Source organism: Nicotiana attenuata, unplaced genomic scaffold (assembly GCF_001879085.1).
Source record: "Nicotiana attenuata strain UT unplaced genomic scaffold, NIATTr2, whole genome shotgun sequence".
Classification (NCBI taxonomy): domain Eukaryota; kingdom Viridiplantae; phylum Streptophyta; class Magnoliopsida; order Solanales; family Solanaceae; genus Nicotiana; species Nicotiana attenuata.
In genome coordinates, this window is record NW_017670790.1 from 241,991 (window position 1) to 253,905 (window position 11,915).

The window sequence follows — 11,915 nt, forward strand, 5'->3', positions numbered from 1 at the left end:
TAATTCCATCTATATTGCACATGACGCAATTTACCAAATTTAGCGAGGGTCCAAAATTTGCTTCGCCGTGCTTCAAATGTATGCTGATGTTGGTCAAAGAATGAGATTTCTTGCTCTTGTTTTATAACTGCTCCAATTTTCTTTAGATGTCGCTCTAATTTCTAAACAATCCAAGAACACCTGCCGAAATGTGTGCGGACTGACGTTTTTTTTTACATGCAAGCAAACCTGCAGATGTATGTGTTAAACCCAATTTAACAGCAGATTCTACTCGTTAAACTATCTCTTGTTTGTTAAGTTTTGGTACTTCCACTGCACCTACTGGAGGTGGTAAGAATGCATAAAGCAATTAAGTAAATTATTTTTGGTTTGATAGGATTGAAAAGAATGCGCGAAGCAAGCAATTAAAATTTGTCTAATAGTAAATTAGTAATAGAGAATAGAGATAGAGTACTAGAAGTGGAAGAAGGATTTTTGATTATTTAATATATATATATATAGATAAAAATAAATTTTATATGTATATATACATTCTTAACGGACTATCCGTTAAGAAAATTGAATAATCCGCCCCCAAATCGATAAGCCGTTAATAAAAAAAATTCAATCCGTTCCCCATCCGTTAAACCGTTAACCCGATAACAATAAGCCATTAAGCTTCGGTTTTGGTTCGATTTCCGATTTCGGTTCGATTTTGAACACCCCTACTGTTCGTAGTTAGTTATTAATTACTGCATTTGTCATTACATGATATTTAGTTAGTAAACATCCAATTTATTATTTAAATATTTCTGAAGATTGATTGCGTGAATTTGTGCGAGTCTATTAGATGTGCTTAATAGGTTAATTCCCTGTGGGATTCGACTCCGGACTTGTTACACAGTTGAAGAAATTGTACACTCTTTTTATTTCTTCTTTTGATGAAATGGCTATTTATTTCAACTGTGTATTTGTACTTTTTCAGGTAAAACCTGTAAAAACATAAATAAATAAATAAATAAAATTAGAGCACCATAATTTAGAGCTATGTAAAAAAGTATAGCCAAAATAATTACTTTCAAACTATGTATTTTTTTATACTTTCTAGATACCTTGACTATTTATTTCAATTGTATAAATCTTTATTTTATGTGCATTTCTCCGTTTTCTCTTTCCTTTTGTCTTTTAAGTCTATTAATAGCAATTAATAATGCAACTGTGCAATTTATTAAACTCCATAGCAAAGCGTGTCCTAGCTCTAAACACTGCAGATTTTCCAAAACCTACTCAGAGATTCTCCAATTACAAAAGGAAAGGTCTGTTCAAGTCTACCTAGTTAAGTCATCACGAAAATGCAGAGGCTAAGCCAAAACATCTGCTTTGTACCTGCATCTGAAGACAGACAGAAGTTTAGCATTTAGCCACTATAAGCTTCAAACATGTTATACTAGCCGATAACAAACATGATGACAGTGTGTGTGTGTGTGTGTGTAATCCCTCAAAAGCAGCAATAACAATAATGCGCTACTTAGAACAATATGAACTGAAAACATCACAAGTGCAATCAAGAATGTTTTCACAAGATTAAGCTGATTGAAACAAGGAGAGCTTTAATGTTATCAAGATTGATTTTTGCAAGAGATGGGAACAGTGAAAAAACAACCAAGAAGCACTTGAATCGTGGCAACAGAAGCAAATTTCTTTCATACTGATGTACATACCCTGAGATTGTAGAGTTAATGATTTTGACAAGCAAGGGAAATACCAGTATTACAAGAATCAATTTGCCAAACACATATTTACTAGTATATTCAAACTTCTCCAAGTTATGTTGGATAGGAAGTAGATCTGGGAAGAAACATTCCTAGCATAATAGTTGTGAATCCATGTTATAACTAAGATTTGGTTACATTAGAGAAGACAGAAAAAACACCAAAAGGTAGACACCTGATGTGTCACAGAGATGTAACACTAAGTAGTTGATAGATCTAAAAATTAAGACAAGCCAAGGCATGCGTTGATGCCGAGCATCTACTCCACCTTGCAATTGGAGTTGGTTTAAATCATACCTCAATTAAGAAAAGACCCTCCCTCTAAAAATTGTCATGTGCACGAAATTGAGTTGTAGTTATAAACTTAAGGTATTTTCGATACAGCATATGCTTCATAATAGGATCATCTTTAGATTGGATTTTCCCTATCTTGTTAGGCAAACAAGAACAAACTCATAGCTGCTGCTAAGCACGAGCCACTGAGATTCTTTCATAAAATTCTTCATTATTTTTAGATGAAACGCTAGCTTTACTAAACCATTAAGAACCACAAAAACTAAGTCTCGCAGGCACCATGTGTTATATTTCCCATCTGCAGTGGTGAAGTTTATAATCAAATTCTATATCCAATTATGCTAGAGTATCATAAGAAAGAACCCCTAAAGTATCATGCCACTAAATGGATACAGGAGGAATATGCACACAACTAAGATCAGCATTCTTCTCTTCCCATGTCAAACAAACAAAAAAAGTCGGCATCACAGAGAAGTAGATAGTGAAGTACATAAAGCCAACGATATAATATATTATTATACATGTGTAATGTCTTAGTAATCTTTAATACGAAATAAGTATTTTTTACGTCAGTAAGCATGATGAGATGAGCTTAAATGGAGCGTTATGGGACAATGAAGATTCATATAGTCACCTCAACTTGCCTGGGACTGAGGCATAACAATTGTTTGTAAGTCAGTAAGCATGATATAAAGGAAAAAACATATGCCTAGATGCACGAAATTTTGTCAATGAGATAGATAAATGCGTAAGCAGAGTAAGATAGAAAACATAAGTGCGTAGTTGCTGCATCTCACTAGCAGGGGAGCTCTCGCCTGAAAAAGGAACGTTCATAACTGAGTCCAATAAACAAATAACAGTTGCTAAGACAGCATATCTGCATTTCAAGAGAAAGGAAATCTTGTTTAGATGAGGCAACATCATCTTACCAAAAAATTGAAAGTCGAGTTTTCAGGAATAATGTTGAGATAAGGACCTAAAAAATTGACAATAAAAGTGCCAAGCAGAATTAAGAATGATGGTGTTCAGACTTCAGAAAGTCTTTTCGGAATTTCTTGGAAACTGCTTTTCTTTTCATCTTCTTTTGGGAAAAGTAGGTAATTAAAAAGTAGGTTAACTTATAAAAAGAGGGTTAAAGTGATAACATTCAGAATTTGGGGGCTGTTGTAGAAGTTGGTTCAATTTTGGTTTGAGTCAAACAAAACCACCAAAAGGTTGTTTTTTTGTTTTCTTTTGATTTTGTTTTTTGTTTGTCCTCTAGAATACAATGTTGTCCTAATAAGCAAATGAACATAATTTCTTCTTTTAGAAATCCTTTTTTCAGGGCCAAACATTGCCTTAAGACACTTGAGCTTTTGCAAGGCGCACAGCATAGTGGTGAAGTTTTTGGCTGCGCCAAATGTCAGAATCAAGGAGCCAAAGGCTAAACGAAAATTTGCAAGGAAATAGCCAGCTCTATGTTAATATCTATACCTTTTCAGTTAGCTTCACGAGACAAGGCATGCATACCAAATAGGAAATATATCCAATTATCAGCCACCTGTTGTATGTCCTTCAAGTCCCACCTGCAGACTGTCAATCAGACCATCTTGAATTTAGGCAAAACGATTTATTTGATTATTGTACTAGTGCATGAGGAAACAAATGTAAAAAAACAGAATTGGAAAGAAACTGAATGCAGTCTTTATTTTTTGGATATGCTCAGTAGTGTAATCTGAGGACCTTCGGATTTTTCAATACAAAATCTGATTCCCACAATTGCAGACTATTACTGCATATACATCCTTGTAATTTGGCAACTCTTTTATTTGCTCACTGTTATAATTGAATTATCATCTTGAAACTATTTAAAGCCCCCTTGCCTTAAATTCGTTGCTTAACAAGCCTTGACTACTACACAAAAAGCCTAAAATTATGAAGATTTACCAAATCCAGATTTCACACCCCACCCCCACCCCTTTTCTTTCGAAGAGAATCTAAGACTTCTCTCATTAGGGGTAATGGTGGAAATAGTTGAGAGAATTATAGTAATTAAAGTTGATGAGCTGTCAGAAGGGAAAACAGAATAGTTCATAATAGATCGAAGTTAATGACAACTCTATACTGATTCATCTTGCCATGAAAATAACCAGCTGTAGTCTACCGATTTCTTATCTGTTTATATATCTTGTGATTCGTCACCTCACCAAGACATTTTAACAGCAGCACATTCAACCTGATTTGAACTGGAATCATTCAAAACCAGATTTCATGGTTAGAGAAGGGCCATGTTTCCATTGTGGCATCGAGCGTAAGTTCTATTGACCATCTATATCCCACCTTTTGTGTTTATCAATAATCTCATGCTTTAAAAGTACTTCATTCAGTGATGCTTAGAATTTTTGTTCCTGATCTTCAGCAAATAAAATTTGAAGGCTCACATGCATGAAACACTAAGTACCCAAATTTCCCTAAATTGCCTATCTGCTAAACATAAAACATAGAGTACTTTATCTCTCTCACCTCTCGAACCAAATGTTAATTGATTTCCAGTACAGCAGCCATTAGTCAAACAGGAGCTGAGGTCATCTAGGATAAATTGCAGATTTGGTCCCCAATCTCCGGCATTCATTCACAGTTAGTCCCCCTTTATTTAATATTTTGGCAACCGTGGTCCTTAAGTTCTAGATGATGTATATTCCGAGCTTTTTTTTGAGCAAAAGTTGTACATAGACAGCTCGATTTAGAACAGCAAGCAACACGGAGGGGAAAGGTCCTGAATGAATGTATGCTATTCTTGAGCTACTTTAAGTCGAGATAAAACTTCCTGTTGAAGACATAATAAAGTAAATAAAAGTGTGCTCTCTCTAACAGCTTAAGCTTTTAGATGAGATGGTCACACACTTTACTGTGGTATCAGAGTAGGCAGAAGTCCTGGGTTCGAGTTTCACCGCTACCGAATAACCAAAAAAGAATTTCCACGTGCTTGGCTCATCAAAAAGAATCAAGCCCGCACGTGAGGGGGCGTGTTGAAGACATAATTAAGTAATAAAAGTGTGCTCTCTCTAACAACTTAAGCTTTTCGATGAGATGGTCACACACTTCAAAACTTCATTCACACAATTGTCCAGAGTCCACACTTTCTAGAAACTTAAAGACCATAAACTAAGAAGTTTATATTTGCTCAGAGTGCTCAAAGAACGGGCTGGTCATTCCCAATCCATCCAATTATTAATGTTCCCTCCATGTAATAAGCCTTTAATTGTATATTTGTCATAGCTACGGTCCAGCGCTTTCGATACTATGACAAGCCATAAAACTGGACAACGCTTTTCCTTCAACGAGGGAGTGATGAAACCAAAGATATTGACATCGTTTACATATTTCTATTTGACATGAGGTCTTCCAATAGTAAAGTATCCTTTAAAATCCTGCAGGCCCTCAAACAATTATCAGACTTGAAGTACTGAAGGTTACGTCTGAGAAAAATAAAAGCAAGCAGGTGCCATTCAGCTAGAGGACATATGAGTAAACTGAAGTGAATAGGCTTGAGACTGTATCTATGATTATCTACAAACTCCTTATAAATAAAATGCAATTAAATGCAGTTTGACAAGAATTAAACTAATTTTATATGGTTCCTTAACATGGTGTGAAACTGCAAATACCAAAACAGTTGACACATCCTAAATGTTGATGCATGTTTTACGGAGAGATATTTCCCCTTGTTTTACCCAAAAATTTCCTGTGCTCCTCACTTTACATACTTTTAGATCATAGCGGCTTCATTCTTGTGTCGTATATTCTATAGCTTTTTTACAGGTAATCTTAATTGTCAATGATCATCGTGCTTTAGTTTCTGAGATAAGTTTCTGACCTGTACGAACATATTCATATTTTGAACCAAGTTTCAACACTAATGAATTGCAAACTCATTCAGAAACCCCTCTTTGGAGAACAGGACCACCTGAAAAACCAGTGCTCTGCAATGCATGTGGATCAAGATGGCGGATTAGGGGGACTCTAGATGATTATTTTCCCAAACATGCAAACAGAGAAACTCAAAACTATCAATTACCTTCTGAGATGAAGCCGCATGTCTTAACTCATGATGACCAAAAGCTAGAAGTTGAACCAGAGGTTGCTGGAAAGGATAGCTCTTCAGCTTGTCTTGAAGAGGAAATGAATAACATATCAAGCTTAGGATCAGCAGGATCATCTTCGGACAACTGCATACAGATGGAAGAAACAAATGGTAAAATAGTTTCATTTATACATAGAGCACTTCTCTCGGAAAATACGACGCACATGCTGAATTAAATCCTTTCTTAAGCATAAGGGTTATGAAAAAGGTAGGAAGCTATTAGCTTCCTATTCAGTTTCAGGCGAATGATTTTCTTCTGGTTGATAATAAGCCCAAAACTCTCAGTATAGCTCGAAAAGAATTATGTGAGATAGATGCAATCAGGCAACCAAATCTCTGGAGATTCGCCTTCCCAAAACTCCAGCAGTGCATCTTCTTCTGATTCAAAATAAAAGGACAAAGACATTTTCCCCCAATATTATTATTGAGTCCAATTTCTTTTTCCAATGGTTACATTTGATCCCCCCCACCCACCCCACCCCCAAAACCCCAAAAAGTATTTTAAAAGAAAAAGCGAAAACAGAGGAAGAATCTTCAGACCATTAAACAGAATTTTCATCAGTATTCTCCCACTTTCCAAGTGGTCGTTTTATGTTAGGATTTCATCAGTACCTAATACTCAAAAGGATCGCTACATCATGAGCTTTAAGCCAACTCGACATGCATATATCAAATTCACCTTGAATGACAGTCTGATTAACTCTTATGCAGGAAAGTCTTTTCATTTTCGATTATTGTGATGTGTTTATCAAATTATGCAATGTCTAATCACATCTGAGGTCTTACCAAATAAGCAGTAGGGGTGCAATCACCATATGATACTCTATAAACTAAACATTGGGTTTATTTCTTGCTCATAGGCCATTAATTATAGTGTCTGTCTCCCTAAGCTTCAAAAACTTACTTTTTTTTACACAATAAACTGACATTGCCAAACTTCAGGTAATTTGGATTCTCAATAATTAAGATATGAACTGATCGGTCCAATTATACCTTAACCATACAAATAATAAGATTTTCCCATTAAAAAAAGATCTAGTAAGCTGACACCTAATTGTTTTGCATGCGCTAACGTTCACCTTTTATTAGGAGAAGCAGATAAAGATCCTCTTTGGAATCCTGATAGTGTCCAGAGAAGAAAGAGATCAGAGCTTAGACAACACATTTTGTCACCTGTTGAAAGACTCCAGAGGCAACTTTATTATATTCTACAGGAACCAGACTTTGAGAATCTATCGGCCGATGATGAAAATATTCTAATTTATGATAGGAACAAAAATATTCCTCATAATGAGATTGGTATTGGAGCTATGCTGCTCGTATCACCAACTACTACTACAGAACGCTCGACATCTCTATCAACAACGGCAGAAGATAATGCCTCTTCAATGAATGTTCCTACAGAAAATTCAAATCTGTAAGTGAATTTTGGGATGCATGTATAAGGTTCAAGTGGTATGTGAAGCCAACTCTTATTGTCGTAGCTAGTGCAATGTTGGTTAAAAAAGGGGCTGTTCCAACTCTACTTGATGTCCCCAAACGGGCAACGCATAACAACTTGGGTATTTTGAGACCATCTAATTTGCCAGATGTCGTGCATACACTTTTTCAATATGTCAATGCTGTTTTTCGGGTGCATTTAATATGTCAATTCCCATGTCTGTCAGCACATCCTTATCTACAAGTTTATTAGTTTGTGTGGACTCGATGGTAGACTTGCAGTGTAACATCTCAAAGGGCATTTGACTTACAGATGCTTGTCATTACAACTTTAATGGCTTGCTTTATACTTTGTTTCAGGATAAACAATAATGTACTAGATCATGTGGCTATGCAAAATGAAACTACTGCAAACGAGGGTGGAAAAGCAAAGGCACGTGAAAATAGACTCGCTCCACATCATATGGATACTACATCAAGGGTATGTCAATATAAAGTTCTCTAAGATAATGCTGCTATTCAATCAGATGAAAGTCTGATTATTGAAGAAATAGGTATGTCGGCTTTAGGATAAGGTATGTTGAATCACAAGATGTTTCAAAATTAAGTTGACTAAAAAGTCTCTTCAATGTCCTTTTATGTTACAAAAACAAGTCGATAAGCCACTACCCCAGGAGCAATTAAGACATAATTTTGACTAAAGTCCTTTCAATGAATTTACACTAAAGAGAAGCTAGAGACCCATCAACACATAATCCAGAGCAATTAAGACTCTGATTCACAAAATGCCCCAGAGTAGCAACATGGCACTCTTCAAAACAGATTTAAACTCTTATATTAGTAGGTAGACCTTGAATAAATTATGAAGTAGACATAGTAAAAGCAAAAAGACAACACTCCCTGGTGGCATGCAACTACGTATACCTGCTACTCTAGCAACCAGCATTGCAGAAACCGGAGAAAATGGATATTCACAACCAAAAACTTCTTAAAGTGTCAGAAAGCACTAAAACGAAAGAAAGTAAAATATATTACCCCATAAAAAGGGAAATGGGACATGGAAGAACTGAGAACATCAAAATATGTCATTCTTTTGAACAGTGGCAGACCAACGTAAATGATGATAGCTGAAAAAATAAGTAACAATGGGAAGCGATTCATGAGAATGTATAAGCATGTCTTAGGCTCAGGAGCATCATACAACTGAAAAAGGCTACTTTTGGGTTGTACTTTTGTATTCTAAGTTTCGTTTGAATCTTAGGATGCTTAATCTACTAAATTAATTACTTGGTCCGAAAAGGAAGTAGAAATGGCGGGATAGATAAAATTTTATGCCAAAAAAGAAAAGGACAATGGTGGAGCGAAGACATTCAACTATATCTCAAGTAAAAAGAATGAATCTTGATGGCTATCTTTCCTAACATAACATGATAGCTTAAACTAAACTTGCAACGGAGGATTTCAAAGTCAGAAAGTATACCTGCTTGCTGTCTTTCGGAATAACTTTCCTTCTTCCAGGCAAGCTTATTTATTGTACTTTTGCTTCACGGGCATGTTTGTGACATTACAACTACATCCAGAGCCAATGGTATAGAACATAGCTAATGGACATGTAGTTTCACTAATATTGTTGTTCCACACACCATATAAAGATCCTGTACTAATCAAAATAATTATTATCATTATCAGCAGTAAAACACATTATTTTGAAAACACAGTCTTGTGCTAAACTACAATAGGTCAAACAAGAAATTAGTATTAAAGTCTCTTACCAGAGTGTGCCCCTAATCCTGAAAGGGATAGCCTCCTACATTTATGAATTTGTTTACAATATTAATCTTGTACAAAAAATTTAATCATATCAAGTTCCTCTTAGCCAAAACGATCAGAGACATAAGGCATTTATATACTAATACCTCTAATCCAGCTAAAATGTTTATTAAGGTTATGGCACACCTATTAAGAAAACCATTTAATAACAATAATTATAAGGGTTATTTCACAATGTTACCCTGTATATCTCTTCAAATTACCCTTTATCTCTCCTCAGACTTTTTATATCAATACTATTTGAGCAAGGGTAGATTTTGGAAAAAAGTAATTAATGTCTTCTTGGTTTCCTAAAATGACACTTACTTTGGCAAAATTTTGAAAAGCTAAAACAACATATAAAATGGTTCAGAGGTGGTACTATTTCTTTGATATGGTAAACCTAACCCCAAACCTCGTAGCCGGAGCCCAATAGTGGCTTTTTCTCAGGTTTCTCCATTGGTGAATCGAACCCAATATTTGTCACGTCTCAAATTACCCCCTAGACGTGACTGGCACCTAGCTAACACTACTCACTAGGCGAACCAATTCCTGTACTCTTAACCTTTTATATAAGCATTGAGAGAAACACATACTAGTCCAAACGTATTAAATATTACTAACTACGAAATAATTACCAACTAAAACCATAATTTATTTATAAATTCTAATGAGCACTCAAATAATAAATCTCTAACCCAAATTCCATACTAAGACCATGGAGCATCTAACAGAGTAATAGAAGTTTAATTGACAAGCATGCAAACCCGAACGAAATAATAGACATAAGATAGCTAGAGTTGAAATAGCAGCCTCCACGAATGATGCGGCGGCTCACCTCAGCAATAGAATCCACTCAACGAACTCGTTAGCCACTAGCATCGTCCTCAGCAACAGTATCTGCATGGACATGCAGGTAAGGAATGAGTTATACGTAAATAAAACCCAGTATGATCCTCGACCCTCCACTTTAAATACTCCTGGAACAAGTGTTAGAAAATACAAATACACAACGAGCAGAAAGATAATATGCACAGAAACTCTTTCACCATATAATTACTCCATAAGGTCCAACCATTTATTCAATAACAACAACAATATATATATATATATATATATATATATATATATGCACAACCTATCCTAAGGACTTGTCATAACGGCAGTGAAGGAAATTAACTGAACACTCTAACATGTCCACGGCAGCATACACAATGCTCCAACTCTACCATGACGGCATACGCAATGCCCCAAATATATTACGGCAGCAAAGAAATAATTTCTAACGCCCCAGCGCATAGCACGAGGCTACGCCACGCAACAAATCACTTATTAAATAATTTCAGCTTTTTCACAAAATAATATATATTTGTGGCTGGTCTAAGACCACCGATTCTGCCAAGCGCACGCTCGTCCCATCACATGGACCAGGCAGACAAAACACTTTCAAAACGGGTTTTGTAAAAGCAAGCATCAAAGCTTAAAGTCTCACTTACCTCGCTAACGGAAAGTTCCCAACCTTGCAACGTCTAGAACACCAACCAAACGGCCTCCAATGGCCTCAATCTATTCAAAATATTGAATAACATGTCCTAATTAGTCTACGTAAAGAAAATTCACAATTTTAGAACAAGCCAAAATTAAAGTCAACGCTCGATTTAATAAAAATTTGTACACAATTAAATGTCAAATGAGGCAGTGTAATGCTGCAATGGTAATGTCCCAGAAGAACTTCACGTGCTTATACCATTGTTTTCTTTCTAACATGCAAACTTCCATATATAGTTAAATTCCTGATCATTGTTCTCATCATTACTTGTTCATTACTATAATAATTTCTCCACATCCTTGTCTTAATTATTGTTAACATATACATGGTAACCATATTACTCATATTAGTACACTACACTACTGAAGCGTAGGAGTATATATAAATTACTTGATTACTTTGATTCTTTCTATCATAGTTAAAGACAATTAATTGCTGCTGCTCCTAGTTACTCAAGTCAAATTAGCTTAATTATATTACATTAGAATATAGCATATTAACCTTGCTATGTGCTCCTAGTTTCTCAAGTCAAATTAGCTTAATTATATTACATTAGAATATAGCATATTAACCTTGCTATGTCAACAACAACACTTAATCATCCTTTAGCCACCAATGTTCTAAGACATTAAAGTCCAAATAATTCCTTCATAGACCAGTTCTTAGTTTGCAATCCCACGCGGCGTAATTTTACAAGCTTACAAATTATTGCTATAATATTTGGTGCTGTAATTATCACCTTAATCATTGGATTATACACTTTATTCTAACCAAAAGAATCAATTCAAAAGACATAACAAAGTTTAGTATTACCTGAACTTTGGTTTCTTCTTAATTTGGTAAGGATTCCACCGAGGATCCTTGGTCGTCGTTCTCCAAGCCAACGTGTGCTCTTTCTTTTTCTTTTTCTTTTTCTTTTTTCTTTTTTCTTTTTCTTTCCTTTTTCTTC

General features: G+C 35.4%; 1 long non-coding RNA gene across 17 annotated transcripts in view; it reads right to left on the bottom strand.

The window, feature by feature from the left end:
- Positions 1–1,183: 1,183 nt before the first annotated feature.
- LOC109243348 overlaps positions 1,184–11,915 on the bottom strand; it is a 20,768-nt gene continuing 10,036 nt past the window's right edge. For 7 of the 17 annotated variants that reach the window (XR_002070541.1, XR_002070550.1, XR_002070548.1 and 4 more), the window contains 7 exons: positions 10,914–10,983; positions 10,256–10,317; positions 9,089–9,263; positions 6,103–6,253; positions 5,902–6,007; positions 3,519–3,617; positions 1,184–2,922 (listed from right to left, as the gene is read on the bottom strand). This is a non-coding gene — a long non-coding RNA (uncharacterized LOC109243348). Of the gene's footprint in view, positions 2,923–3,518; positions 3,618–5,901; positions 6,008–6,102; positions 6,254–7,247; positions 7,288–9,088; positions 9,269–9,380; positions 9,416–10,255; positions 10,318–10,913; positions 10,984–11,779; positions 11,910–11,915 lie in introns of those variants that run through there. The other 10 variants (XR_002070552.1, XR_002070551.1, XR_002070553.1 and 7 more) reach the window with 9 other exon arrangements.